Source organism: Perca fluviatilis, chromosome 18, assembly GCF_010015445.1.
Source record: "Perca fluviatilis chromosome 18, GENO_Pfluv_1.0, whole genome shotgun sequence".
Lineage (NCBI taxonomy): Eukaryota > Metazoa > Chordata > Actinopteri > Perciformes > Percidae > Perca > Perca fluviatilis.
The window spans coordinates 16,129,578-16,145,418 of record NC_053129.1 but is presented as its reverse complement, the minus strand read 5'-3'; the positions used below and the strand labels follow the sequence as shown (position 1 = coordinate 16,145,418).

General features: G+C 37.3%; 1 long non-coding RNA gene across 1 annotated transcript in view; it reads left to right on the top strand.

Moving 5' to 3' along the window:
* The first annotated feature begins 256 nt into the window (after positions 1 to 256).
* Positions 257 to 15,841, top strand: part of LOC120546331 — a 19,662-nt gene continuing 4,077 nt past the window's right edge. Inside the window, exons 1-3 of the long non-coding RNA XR_005636864.1 lie at positions 257 to 421; positions 643 to 714; positions 2,668 to 2,744. This is a non-coding gene — a long non-coding RNA (uncharacterized LOC120546331). The remainder of the gene's footprint in view (positions 422 to 642; positions 715 to 2,667; positions 2,745 to 15,841) is intronic.

Here is a 15,841-nt window from a genome sequence, read left to right as displayed (position 1 = left end):
GGAAGTCAGTGAATTAACTGACATCAGCTTTGGAGACAAAAATGGCAGAGTGGGATGACTAGAATTAATTGGTGAAAAGAAAAAGGAAAGAGAAGCTCAGTGTGATGAGTATGACATGAATTATCTGTAGAATTAGTGCATGTGAATTTCCCAGGTGTGCTGTTGCCGTAGGTAACAGGTGATTCCACCTCCCTTAATGAGTTTTTGTTGTTACACACAGGTGATTTCACTTTGCCTGATTAGAGCTGTCCTTGATTGACAGCTCCATCGCTCTCCTGTTGCTAATGTTCGGATGGGACAAACTCCTGAAGGACTTGTCACCTGTATTTTCCCTGTGGGTCGTTCGTTTCACAGGAATTCTAAAACGAGGACGGTGTCACACGAAGCTCCCCACACAGAAAGCGTCATTTACTGAGAGGAGGTGAGTTAATGACCCTGGCGCAGTGTGTCCTCTGTAGGCAACTTCATGACTCCTAATGGCCAGCAGGGGAGGCAGATAGGTGGACAGCTGTTTCACATCTGAAAACAAAAACAACAGGACAGACAGCAAACAGGTTGACAGACATGACGCATGAGTTTCAGGCAAGCAGCATAATGAGACATTTGACAAACAATAATGGCCTTATTTCTGCTGACATTTAGGAGGTCTAAAGCAGAAGTGATGAAGGCAGCGTCATACCTGTTTCAGCGGCAGCACTGAGACTCACAGTATAAGTAAGTAAGTAAGTGAGTGAAGTAAGTGAACATGCAGCACATACAGTACATGTAAGTGAAGGGCACAGTGTTGCTGTGTTTTTATCTTCCCTTGAGCGTTCTTCCCTCTATCAAGATCAACTTTTAAATAAATGTGTGAAAAAGTCAGTGTGAACTGTGTGAAACGGGGTCATTAGGGTGTTACCAACGTGAAACCCAGCCAGCTCTTTTTTTATTTAACAGCTTTCCTCAAAATGTGATAATCTGTTGAATCAGAAGAATGCTGCATAGCTGATACTGTGACTTAGTCATCAGTTGACCTGTATGTGATACCGTGGCATGATGGGTGCAGAGAGAGTGATTCATGTAGGAGAACTCGCAGAGAATTAACAGCTTGCCAACTGTGACTGTCAAAGGCATCGTGATGTAACCAGAGACTGGGCTGAGGCTGGACAAAGGCCACATTTGTAATCACCTGTCCTAGTAATTGAAATTATCTTAGGATAGATAGCGTCGTTATGGTGCGTGTCCTCTTGGAATTTGCTCTATGAGTCACATCTCTCGGGTTAATGTGTGCGTTTGTTCTGCTGTGTCACAAGTTAGATTAGATTTCAACCATTAATATCAATGACGTCAGATTTCATAGCAAAGACGACACTCCACTTTGGAACTCTGGGTTTCTTCACCTTACAAATTCTGGCATCCCTCAGCAGTCCACTGTAGGATTATCTGCGTAGAAATGTAGATTTTTCACTTTTGCTAAGGTTTTGTTTTCATCAATTTGTCTGTCAGACAGCATATCTAAAAACTGTAGTAAAATTAAACCAAGACACAGTAGAATTTACCCCAGTAGATGAATGTCATCTTATCAATCGGAGACTAATGGAGATACCGTAGGAGACATTATCCCAACTCTAAAGTCAGAAAAATAAAAATATGGTTTAAGGGCTGATATCAATTAATGTGCAACAGTTTAACCACATAATGCATTTTTTCACAATTCATTTCTGGGTTGTCAGTTTTATGGCTGACACTGCAGCCGCTTTTCTGTGAAATATGAATTTTTCGCATCAATTACAGCATCTTATATGAGTTATTTGCCCTTCATACCTGCTGTGTCTCATCATAAATGGAAATCGTGCTGAATATCCATGAAGCCCGTGATAGGACCTTAGTTTCTGTGAATTAGAAAGTATATATTAAATCATAATATTCCAGGTGTCTACTGTAATTTAACCTTAAATGTTTTATCATAAGAGCTTCTTCCAGTTTACTGGATAGTAAGAAAGCCAGAAAACCGTATGTCACCTCAAACTTATGTCATCTCAAATTAGTTTGTGAAAAATCATTGAAAAACTAGGAAGTCGGAATACAATTAAAGGTGCACTCCACCGATTTTACACATGACGTGTGTATTACTATTCAGCCTTGGAAAACGGGTACAATGCCATCTGTTGACTGGACGGAGTCTGAGAAAAAAAAAAAAAAAAAACTTCATAATGTAATTTATTATTCTCTAAATTTACCAAAGCAGAAGGACATTGAGTTGCATTGTGGGAAGTGTAGGATGCAGGGTTTTGAGGGTGTGATCTATACAAGGAATTTTTTTTTTCTTCTTCTTTAAGAACACATTTTTTATAGCTTACTTTTATCATACTAGTTTTTTTTTTGTTCAGTTTTTTTGTAAGTGGTAGCCCAGCTTGAATTTCAAAAAGCACAACCACTGAGAAGCAGACACACTGATCACATTATGACTGTAAAAATTCAGACAGACAATCTAACGTAAATTTCTCAGTGTAAAACGATTGAACGAAAATACAAGAATGTAACAGAACTTGGTTAGCGTGTGTGCCTCTGATGCAACTTGTGTGCATGTTTGTGCATGCACGCTCTGAAGCCCACAGGGTTGTTCTCTGCTCTGAAAGACAAAATATCCTTCTTTTTTTTTTATCCTCTTTTCTCTTTCTATTTTAGACTCCGTTCCATCTGGCACCATCTGCCCTAATGAACCCATGTATTTGTGTGAATATGTGCTTTGAAAAACAAAGTAGGTGAGTAGGCTCTATATTTTGTATATCCGTGTCTGGCCAGCTTTACTATACATATCGCCTCATGGTTCTCACTTTTTTTTTTTCTCCCCATAAGTTCCAAATCTGCAAAAACACATTCTGTTATAATAAAACATGGGAATCATCTCGCTGAGGGTGTGGGCTGAAGCTGGCAATTATCACAATAATAATTTTAAGAAAGTGAAGGACAGGCAGAGAGAGGGGGGGTGGGGGGGCATTATTTGTGTTGAAGAGCCTTGGCTGCAAGGTGACTCAAACATGACTGGAATATGAACAAGCTAACCCACCCTCCCTCCCTCTGCTCACCCACACAGACTGTATTAGGAAGAATGAGGCTCTTTCTCTGCCATTCACCAAGGAAAGTACAAATTACAGCTCTCTCTTTTTAAACGTTAATATGAAGCCACATTATTTTCAACTGAAAAAATGGGTTTAGCTCCTCCGTTGACATAATACAATAATTAGAAACTTAGTGAAACGGGATTTTTTTGTGAGAAACGCATGGGGAATGGGTTTCTCACTTGAGGCATGTTTATTAAATGCGTACTGTATTAAACACTGAAGTATTATTTTATGTCCTTGAGTATTTTCATTTTATGCTAATTTATACTTCAACTTCCCTACATATCAGAGCCAAACACTGCACTTCTTACAACACTACATTTATCAATGGCTACATCTATATTTACTATTAGTTCAGAAGGTGTGTAGAGGGGGAGGGGTCTTTTTACATCTTATTTTAAATCCTTCCTGCACCTCCTAATTTTTTTTTTTTCTTCAGATTAACTTGTATTTAATTTGTTCAACCCATAGTTAAACAGAAATGTAAATAACATCAATATCAATTGCATTGAGATTTTGTCACATTCAGACAAGCTTGCTGTTTCCAGTCTTTATGCTAACGCTAACCAGCTGCTGGCTCTAGTTTGCTGATACCATAAAACGTATGTACTTTTACTTAACTAACATTTCAAATTTGGTTCATTTTCTTGTAATGGGGTCATTTTATGACAAATGCGTGTTACTACAGATAAGGTGTTGGAACAATTTGCCTCACAGCCTGCAGCTGTGATAAACTACTCTTGTCACTTTGCACATACGGCACAGCATTGCAAACCAGGGACTATGTTTGACAAACTGTAATAACACTTCCTGAATTCCCTTAAAAGCCATTTTCTGTAAATGTGCTGTGATAAACACAGAGTGTCAGCTGGGTCTGAAACATGAGCACTGATTCACGGTTAGTAATTTATGCTTTAAATAATGTGTCTGGCTAGTAAGCATGGGGTAGCAAGAACAACAATGGGCAAGCCAAAAAAGGAGCGGCAGTTAGTTATATAACTGTGCATGTCACCTCCAGCCATAGCTGTTTACTATCTGAGTTCCCTGACGTGGACTCTTTCTGGTTTTCTTATCCCAGCAGAGGTGGTCTCTGGTCTGTCAGACTTTGGTGTATACGGTATGTTGGTAAATTGTTACATGCCCCCCAGAAAGAAATTAGAGGCGACCAGGGTTACCATTAGCATGACAATTTTTAGGTTCAGGTTTTAGTGATGACATAGTACAGACACAGCTAGTGCAGTTTTCTCTCGGTAAAGCCTTTTAATCAGTTCATTTTCAGTAGACCAACACAAACCCATCATACACATGAGCAGTCCATTATACACTCAGTAAATTAAGCATAAAAAAGCACATCAGTGGGCCAAAGTGCATAAATGTACAGTAGGTACTGACAAGCGGCGCTCATTTGAATGAATTAAATATCCAGTGGTGGGAAAAGGTTGTTTTTGAAGCAGGTTGTATGAATAAGGGAAAGCTTATTTGTTTTAAACTGAGGACGTGGGATGTTCTCGTTTATGACTGTATAACAATAACAGAAGGAGAAGGTTTTGACTTTTTTTTTTTTTTTTTTACAATCCAACTGAGGAAAGTCATGCCAGCCAGAAGTGGTAAAATGTAGATTGCGAACTGCAATTCATGACCTTTGCTGCATGTTTCTTCCTGTATTTCCTGTCATCTCTCTAATGTAACTGTTAAACTAAGGCATAAAAAAAAAAATGACCAAGTCCTATTGAATAATGTTGACTGTCCTTTTAATAACATGGTTTGTTTGGCTTTACTGAAAACGGATAAATGAGTTGCTCCTTCTGTTGCATTTTTGATGGTGTTGCCACTCAAGGAGTGTTTACTTCCATCAGTGTTCAGAACGCGTCATTTCGGACATAACTCTGGGACCATTTTATTGAACACTCATGCTGCCATTACCTCCAGTAACTATACGAATCTACTGTGACTGAAATCTTTATTATAAATGAAAATAGTTGTTTGTGTTCCTAAAAGGAGAAGACCCTTTAATGTACTTGTGTAGCTACTGTAGGTTAGATCACAGAATAAACTGAACAATAGAGATCTGCGTACAGACAAACTACTCAAATTATGGCCTGATTTCTGATTAATTACTTTACTCAGTAAAGTTGAGATTGGATAATTAGTGTGCATGTAAAGACCGTGAGAAAAACAAGACTCCATGCAGTGTCTTATTGAGCCATGAGAACAGATTAAAAGGACCTTTTTAATGAAGGTTTTGTTTCAGCCCATTAACTACAATTTGAGTGTAATTAACATAACACTCTTGATTTTCTACCTTGGGGCAGTCTTGGTTTCAGTTCCCGGCAGTACATTAAGATCAACTAGCAGATAAAATCCATCACCTGAACATAGTGATGCCTCTTATTTTTTATTAAGGAAACTAATTAATACAGGATAATGTTTTGAAAGCACTTCTTTGTTGGTGTGTTCAGATGCTCATGGGAAGCACTTTTTGTTTTGAAATTATCCCTGCAGCCACAGCAATAAATCACGATGCAACACTGTAAAACACATTTGAAAGGAATTAGGAATTCATTAACAATGGATTGTTATTCAAAGAAAGTTTCAAAACTTAGCAGGGTCATTTTCATGGCGCTGCCTGGGAGGTAGAAATCCAATTATAAAAACCTGTGCTATGATGTGGAAAATGATTAGGTAGTAATTTTAAACTGAGTGATTTACAATAAATTGCATAAGAAACTGCTTTTGAGCCTGAGCTATGCCATAAATGATTGTGGTGTATGGTCAATGTGTCATTATAGAAACAGGAAGATGGTGACATACAAAGAGGAAGTGTGTGGAGGCGATCATCTCACACACTGTGTGTGTGTGTGTGTGTGTGTGTGTGTGTGTGTGTGTGTGTGTGTGTGTGCGCGCCTTGGCCAGGGACTACAGATGATAAATAACCTCATGGCTCTTTATTATTTGCACTGTACCTTCTCTGTGAAATAAACAAAGAAAAGAAAATCAGATCGGACTAAAAAATCCCTCCTTGCTTTGCCTCAATCAAGAAAAAAAAGTCACAGATTTATAAAAAAAAGCTGCTCAAAGACTTTGTCCCTAATTAGCGAGACACACACTTGCAAATGTACCCAAACATTCCCACCCACGCAGCACATGCACATAAAGTACCAGCAAATATCAGCTGCTGTCTAACATTGTACAAGAAACTTCCAAAGCCACAAATGGGCAGGGTGCACCCACAAGGAAGTGTTTACCAGAGTCCAGGCTGCTAACACACACACACACACACACACACACACTCACCACTCCTCACTCACTCACTCACTCACTCACTCACTCACTCACTCACTCACTCACACTTACATACACTGCACTGGTGCTCCAAACCTCTTCTGAACGGGCAAACAGGCTGTGCAATATGTTGAAGCTTTGTTTTGGCCAGAGAGCAGCTCTGCACCAGAGAAGATGAGACCCTCAGCACAGAGTAGATGTCACATCCTGGTGTTTTGTATGTCTGTGTTTGTCATTTCTAACTGTACATTCTGTCTCATTCATTCATGCTAATTTACATTGTCGCATTTTCATTTTGACTTTGGGCAGCTTTCAACCTACAAAATTCACCTAGCAACAGTAGATGAGCGAGGAGGATGTGTTTTTATTTATTTTTTTTATTTTTATTTTTTTAAAACCTCTCCCTTCAAAGTAACATTACGGACTACCATCTAGCCACACACTCCAATTGTTGGGACTCTGTGACAGTAAACCATTTACAATTTATTTTGACAGATATTAGTCATCAGCAATAACTGGAGTGAACCCTGACCAAGTACTGAATATAGAACACTCTTAATTCTCTTAGGAGTTGTCATGGCTTAATCATATTTATTGATGACGTAATGTGCGTCCCTGCATTAAGAGAGAAATAAGTCCTACATTTGACAGCATCTTTAAAAACACAACACCACTAACTACTACAAAATACAACCATATGCAGGATTTTTTTTTTTTCTTCACATTTACACTTTCATGCAATTTACAGTAGCCATTGATCTGATCTGCATTTTGATCTGCATGTCTTTAGAAGTGTGGGAGAATACCGGACCACCCGGAAAACCCAGAGAGGCATGGGGAGAACATTCGACTCCACACAGAAAGACTGCCTGGTTCTTCCTGTGAGGTGACCCCACCATAACGCCTTATCGGTCATGTTGAATAGACCTTTTTCCCAGCAGACTTTTTTTATGCTTTGACAAATGAAAAATATCAGATGTGAAAATTGTGTATTTACTTACAGTGGAGTGGGTAAGGGTGGGAGGGAAATCAGTTCAAGTCCCTGTTATTCTTCTACTTCTGTGGTTTCCTCAACCCCAGAAAGTGGCGGGTTCTTGTCCAGGTGGAAGTCTTTTTTTTTGTTTTCTCTGGGAGCGTTTCCTCAGACTTCAGCCTCCATGGGTCTGGGAGCCTCCATGGGTCCGGGAGCGGGTACATGGGTAGGAAGGGACTCCTCCTGCTTATATGTCTCATCCTCAGGCTGCTCCTCACGCTTGGCCCTTTTCCTCTGGTGAGGCGTATAGTCCTCTCTCTCAGCCTTGAGGTCTGTGGAAAGCTCGTGGTTGAGCGAGATCTGGGCGTTGAGCTGAGTTTCCAGCTCCTCCAGCTCTCTCCAAAGAAATGTCTCATTGGCGAAGATGTTTTGCTGAAGGGTTTTGATCTCCTCCACCATCTATTCACGCACGGTGTCCTGCTCAGCCCTGAGGTTCTGGATCAGCTGCAGGTCTCCTGACACCCAGTCTGAGTGAGACTTCATTTCATTGTCGAGCTCACGCTGAAGAAAGTGGTCCTGCTGTCTGACAGCGAGGACATCGGTTTCAAACCTGATGAGCTGATCTCATGGTGTGAAACTCTGGTCCTCTCAAGTACTTCTTGGAGAAGCATGTTCTTCTCCTTCTCCACATGGAGTTTGGCCGTTAACTTCTCAACTTCTCCTTGGAGAAGCCTGTTCTTCTCCTCATCTGCGGGGCGTTCGGCCGTGAACTTCTCCTGGCTGATTATGTGTGCCATTTGCAGCTCTTCGTAATCTTTTCGAAGACGTTTCTTCTGCTTCCTCTTTATGGTCTCCCTCACCTGAGTGGCAATCTCTGAAGTGCTGAGAGTTTCTGCATCAATGTATTTGCGCAACCTCTCTAGCTCCCTTCTCCTCTTGTTTCTTTTTCCCTGTTGATATACATTTCTTTCAGGGTTTTCTGGCTAGCCAACGGTGCTCTTATGTCATCCAACTCTTGGGTAAGTTGATTTTTTTCCTTGTTGTCTCAAAGATGCAGTTGGCCCTCTCTCTACCCAACAGGTTATTAAGGTCTTTAACGTTTTGACGAAGTGCATCGCACTCCATTGAGTCGTTCCGACCTCTGACGTGCTGTCCAGAGCTGCATTTTCTTTGGCTGATAGAATCCGTCTCAATGTAAGGCTGTTTTTCTCAGTTGCACATTGTCTCTGATGAACAGATGTTCTCTGTATCAGTGGTCTGCCTAAAGACTTCTCTTTCTCAGTGGTGTCCACAATTGAAATGTCTGAAATAATCTGACTGCCTGAACAGCTGTTGACATCATGACCTGTTGATGTCACAATAAGCATAGAATGGAAGTCTTCATTTTGATGAAGCTTTAGGCTATGTTCACACTTTGTCTTTTTTTGACAAGGAAAAGTTGACTAGAGCGCTTTTTATAGTAAAAAGGAAGAAAAAAAAAAAAAGCTGGCAGTTTTGGTTCCAATAAGCAGCCGATTGCGTCTTTTGTTGCTATAACAGCTAGGTACTACTACCGTATCCCAGGGCGCTATGTGGAGCGGTGCTAGCATTAGATAAAACAAAGCGGTGGAGCGAGCTAGAGAAAGAACAGAGAGAGAGCGGTGCTGCTAACGTTGCATAAAACAAAGTGAGTTCCCTGTACAGGGAGCACCCGGTCATATCGTATAACTCGGCTGTGCTCCGACTCAATGGTTTTTCTTGTTTATGAAAACGACAGGTCTGGCTACTCCACTTGTCATTGGCTGTTAAAAAAGTGCCTGGCGTAGGGCATTTTTTCAGAAGTTTAACTTTTTTCAACTTCAAAAAGACACCCTGAGCTGTAGAAAAGAAGTGCTCACGACTTTTTTGAAAACACTCCATTTTTATTTTTACTCCATAGGATTATAATGTAAAACAGACGCTGGCAGCTTAAAAGACGCGTTAAAGGAAAGGTGTATAGCCTTCAGGATGCATTCTATTTTTCTTTATTCTTTAGAGTTCCATCACTTCTTTTTTCATCTTTTATAAAATAAAAAAATTCAAAATGTCTATCTCACTAAATCTGCGATTCAAATGTAAACATAAGGGCTGCCCCATTATCGGCCTTCAAAACATTTAAAACCTGCTTTCAATATTTGATAGGTCAACACCTGTGATCCACAAAATTGGCCTTTTTCATCTAGAAGTTCAACTCTGTTAAATTCTCCAAAACAAACTAGATTAAATAGCATGAATCTCTGTTTACTCCTGTGTTCCATTTTATTCATGAGATGTTTGATTCCACTGATGTGAAGTCTTTGCTTTATGATTGAAAAAAATTGACCTATTAAGTTTTTACACCAGATTCAATGAACATGATTTGTTTTCACTTAACATGTTCAGGTTCTTTGGTCATTATCACAGAAATGGCCCAATTAAATACTAACATTATAGAGGGCTATGTATATTGTAAACTTAGTCCTAAATTGGATTTTATTTTAAGCCTAGAAACCCTAGAAATTCCAGAGAGAAATGGCTGTGACTGTCTCAAAACAACAACCAGCATCACAGGTGTTACGCTGCTAAGCTAACCAGGCTCGTGGTAGCTCCAAAATGGCTAGCAAGCCTGTAAACCAGTGCCTCTTCTTATGTGTTGCCTTAGACATAAAACGATGTGACTCATTGTGTCAGTCCATTACATAAATACAGCTTTCCTTTTGTTCTTGAATGACTATTCTACTGTTTTCACCGATCAGATTCCTAATTAGAAACAGCATTTAAAGCAGCATCAGTCCACTGAGAACTGTACCAAGTAATTGTGGGTGTGTGTGTGTGTGTAATGGGTTTAAAGTTTTTGCAAAATGGCAGCTCTAATCAGCCGGAGACACACCGCTGACAGTTTCAGTTGGAATACAGGTGCAAGCGCATTTGCATATAAATGGTTTCTGTGGCTGCACTGCTTTTGAATATTTAGTGTTTGTACAGTCAAACAGAATCTGCAATGGTGCTGCTGCGATTTATTAAAATGGAAAAGGGAAAACCTGCTTTCTCAAACCGCTTCTTCCTGAGCGATGTAGTTCTATATGAACACATTATTCCAAAGTTTGAAAAGTTTCATGAAAGAGTTCTGTATTTTAGATTTTTGTCTAAGCTTCACCGGTCTGAACTAGGCGGGACTCGTATAGATTAGATAAAACATGGATGGATAACAACTGTAGGATTCTTGCTTATTTAATCATTCATATGTAATGTCATACATGATTTAAAACAAAGTTGTTATGGGCTTTAGGTCTATATTCGCTCTTCCTTTCATAAGATTCAGCAATTACGGTTAGTCATCTTCATTGCATGATTACCTTTTTTTTAATATGTATTGAGTACTGTCTGAACATACAGCACCCTGAAAGAAGAGTAACTTCTAATTTAAATATCTTCAAATGGCCAAAGGAAGCCACTGGGGCTTTATAATCTATAGATTTGTACAGGTAGCCTGATGCTAAATGCATTTATGATCCATACATTTACTCAGCTTATTCTCTCTTTTAATATGTATGTATGTATGTATGTATGTATGTATGTATGTATGTATGTATGTATGTATGTATGTATGTATGTATTTATGTATGTATGTATGTATGTATGTATGTATGTATGTATGTATGTATGTATGTATGTATGTATGTATGTATGTATGTATGTATGTATGTATGTATGTATGTATGTATGTATGTATGTATGTATGTATGTATGTATGTATGTATGTATGTATGTATGTATGTATGTATGTATGTATGTATGTATGTATGTATGTATGTATGTACACCTCAATTGATTGCATTGAACTACTTAACCTAATGCTGCTCTCTATGTCCTTGTCCATCTGTCTCTGTCCTTCACAGTAATCCTAATTACTGTGCGGTTAATGACAATTATGTCAGTAATTGCTTCCTCTCTGGCTTAATTACACTCCATACAGCATTCTCCGAACACACACACATACTCTTGCTGCTTGATTTTTAAGAAGAATCTCATTTTAACCTGATTTCTGCTCTTATTTGAGTGTGGCTCCAACATGGGGCAGTTGTGTTTCAACTGTGCCAGGAAGGACAACAATCAACACCAAGGACAATACCTTCTTCTGTTTTTTTTTTTTGTCAATCTATCACTCCTCCTTCGCTTTTCTCCCCTTCCCTTCTCACCTGTTCTTCCCTCATCACCCTCCCATCCCTCCTGCTCCTTGTCAGAAATAATATTGTCAGACGAGATTCAGAATGATAGGGTCAGGAGATCATCACGCTCACACACACTGATCTATCGTGTGTGTGTGTGTGTGTGTGTGTGTGTGTGTGTGTGTGTGTGTGTGTGTGTGTGTGTGTGTGTGTGTGTGTGTGTGTGTGTGTGTGTGTGTGTGTGTGTGTGTCTGTGTGTGTGTTTGTGTGTGTGTGTGTGTGTGGGTGTGTGTGTGTGTGTGTTGAAGTTGTTAATTCTGTCACATATAAAACCAAGATCTTTTTATAAGAAAGATGGTCATCATATTTCACTAATTGTTTATTGATACAACCACTGTAAACTCAACTGGAAGCACGATGTTGGTGTTCACTTACAATAGTAGTAAACTAGACTTGAACATTCTATACTATCACTTTTTAATGGCTTTTTCAACTTACTATGCTATGACTATTTTCAAAATTTTTTATTTGGTGGCACGGTGGCTCAGTTGGTAGCGCTGCTCCAACTAGGACCAGGACTAGGCGTTTGCATGTTCTTCCAGACTTCTTTGACATGTTTATGACTTTTTTTCAACATAGTATACTATGACTTTTATTCGACATACTATACTATGACTTTTTAATAACTTTTTTGACATACTATCACTTTTTTCAAGATACTAATAACTGTATCACTTTTTTCAACATATACTATGAATTTTTTATCAATTTATTCGACATTGAATACTATGACCTTTTCGACATACTATACTATGACTTTTTTTTATTTTATTTTTAGACTTACTATACTATCACTTTTTTCAACATACTATACTATGACTTTTATCACTTTTTTCATAACATTTTAGGGCTGATCTTAAGTGAAGATAACGGCAGAAAGATGTCTTAGGGACCTCAAAGCTAGCTCTCTCTCTCTTCATCATTGAATAGCTGGTCTAGAGCATAAATACCTCTGTCACTCCACTGGTTATAAACAAAAGGTTTGTTACCAGATATTAAGTGTACGTTTTGCCAAATTGGGGTGTTCAAATGCCACTTATTGGTGTAGCGTAGTTGCTCCTCGACCTGTTTTAAAGTTGGTCAATGTGTTGGTGATAATAGGCACATAGGCTAGCATACACTTTCTTGGACACACGCCTGTAAAGGCGAGGTCCTGCAGTTTTAGACTTCCAGTGAGGTTTTGCTCTATTTCTCTCCATGGAACTTTAGATGAGGGGTCCATCCACACTCTGAGGGCCCATAGCTGAAAGGCTCTGTGGTACACTTTAAGGTTGGGGTTTATGACTTTTTTTGTATCACTTTTTTAAATATACTATACAATGACTTTTTTTTGTCACTTTTGTCAACATACTATACTACGACTTTTTTAACAATTTCTTCGACATCGAATGCTATGACCTTTTCGACATACTATACTATGACTTTTAAATCACTTTTTTCGACATGCTATACAACTTTTTTTATCGTTTGTTTCAACCTGCTATACTATGAATTTTTAATGGCTTTTTCGACATATTAACAATAATTTTTTTGTCACTTTTTTCAACCTAATATGACTTTTTGTATCACTTTTTTGACATTCTATACTATGACTTTGTGACATACTATACTATGACTTTTTATCACTTTTTTCGACATACTATGACTTGTTTCAACATATTGTACTGACTTGTTTATTTTTTCGACATGCTATTACTTTTTTTATCTGTATACTATACTGTGACAGTTTATCACTTTTTTCGATATAATGTACTATGAATTTTTAATCACTTTTTTTTTTATATACTATACTTAGACTATTTTATTACTTTTTTCAACCCTTTGACTGAACCTTTTTTTAACCCTAACCGTTATGCCAGCAATCCAGTTTAACTTTAGCAATTTAGCTTTTCAGCATTCCCAAGCATTTTCTGCAGGAAATGCATTTGACTCTCATGACATTTTTTCACAGTACTATACTGACTTTTTTTTTTTTTTTAAACTTTTCCAGCATACCATACTATGACTTTTATCATACACTGATTTTTTTATCACTTTTTTCAACATATTATACTATGACTTTTAATGGCTTTTTGACATATTATACTATGACTTTTTTCTCCTTTTTGGACATAAACAGATTTTTTTTTCTCACTTTTTTGACATACTATACTATGACTTTTCTGACATACAATACATACATACTGTACAGACTTATTTTTTTTGACATACTATTACTTTTTTTTATCACTTTTTCGAAATACTATGATTTATTTTTTTTCACATGCTATGACTTTTTTTTTTTACTTACTGTACTATGACTTTTTAATAACTTTTTCAACATACCATTCTATGACTGTTTCAACCCATGTTATTTGGTGGCTCAGGGGTTAGCACAGAAGTTAATAGACAATGCAGACTCTGACCCTCGGTTCAATCCCCAGTCTTGGAAGGAGTTTGCACATCTTCCAGGCTTTCTATGACTATAATATCTCTTTTTTTTTTTTTTTTTATCACTTTTTTTTCAACATACTGTACTATGACTTTTTAATCACTTTTTTTCAACATACTATACTGTGACTTTTCTCAATATATTTTTTTTTATTATACTATGACTTTTATGACTTTTTGTCGACCTGCTTTACTATTACTATTTTTAACATGCTATACTATGACTTTTTATCACTTAATGCAACATAATATGACTTTTTTAACACTTTTTTCGACCTACAATACTATGACTTTGTAATGGCTTTTTTGACATACTATACAAAAAATTTTTTTTTGACATACTACGACTTTTTTAGATATACTATACCATGACTTTTTCACTTTTTTTCAACATACTATACTATGAATTTATTATTTTATTCAACATTGAATAGTATGACCTTTTTGACATACTATGACTTTTATCACTTTTTCGACATACTATACTATTATTCTTTCAATATACTATGACTTTTTATCACTTTTTTCGACATACTATACTGTGACTTTTCTCGATATACTATACTGACTTTTTTTAATCACTTTTTTCGACATACTTTACTATTGACCTTTTTCGATATACAATACTATGACTTTTTTCAACCTACTATACTATGACTTTTTGCAATATACTATGATGTTTTATCCCTTTCTTCGACATACTATACATGACTTTTTTCATTATGCTATACTATGACTTTTTGTCACTTTTTTCAACATACTATACTATGACATTTTAATCACTTTTTTGACATACTATACTATGACTTTTTTACCAGTTTTTTCAACATACCATATTGATTTTTTTATCACTTTATCGACATAATATACTGTAACTATTTTTTTTTACATACTTTACTATGACTTATTACTTTTTTCAACATACTTTACTATGACTTTTTATCACTCTATGCAAGATAGTATAAAATGACTTTTTTTTTAAATCACTTTTTTTCACAAACTATACTTTTTTTACTATATTTACTATACTATATTTTATCGCTTTTTCAATCCTTTGACTGAACCCTTTTTTTTTTTTATCCTAACCCTTATGCCAGCAATCCAGTTTAGCTTTAGCAATTTAGCTTTTCAGCATTCCCAAGCATTTTCTGCAGGAAATGCATTTTCTAGTTAGAATTGATCCTCTATAGATCTTGAATATCTGCAGCAAATTTCATCCAATAGTTGCAAAGACATTTCCACAAAAACATCAACCTCCTGGTGGCTGGCTAAAGGGAAAAGTTAGAGATCATTAATGTAGTAGGAAACATCCTCTGTGGATCATGAATGTCCGTACAAACTTGAACACAACCAATAGTCCTTGAGATTTTTCAGTGTGGACAATGTCGACCAAGTGGGGGATCGACATTGTTATAGAGCCAAAAAAAATACACATTGCTTAGTCATATTGTATGCCACTTCTTTCACTCCTGCATACTTAGCTTGATGTATATCCATCTACTTCATAACTATCTTTTTTTTTTTATTTTTCTTGATAGATTATCTGATGTGTGGCTAGGAACCTACCTGTAGATGAGTTTCTTTGCATGCATTTTGGTGTGGGAAGTGATAATCTTTTTACTGGAATAGATAGAGCTCATTCAGCTCACCAAACATTTTCTCTATCTGTGAATGTAGTTTATATTAGGATGATGATGATCTATATAGATCTGTCTGTCTGTCTGTGCTTCCCACACAACACCAGCGGAGCTGAAAGCAAAACACACATGGAATGACAGCTTCACTCGACCATGCTGTGATATGAATACTCCTTGTGCATCCGCATC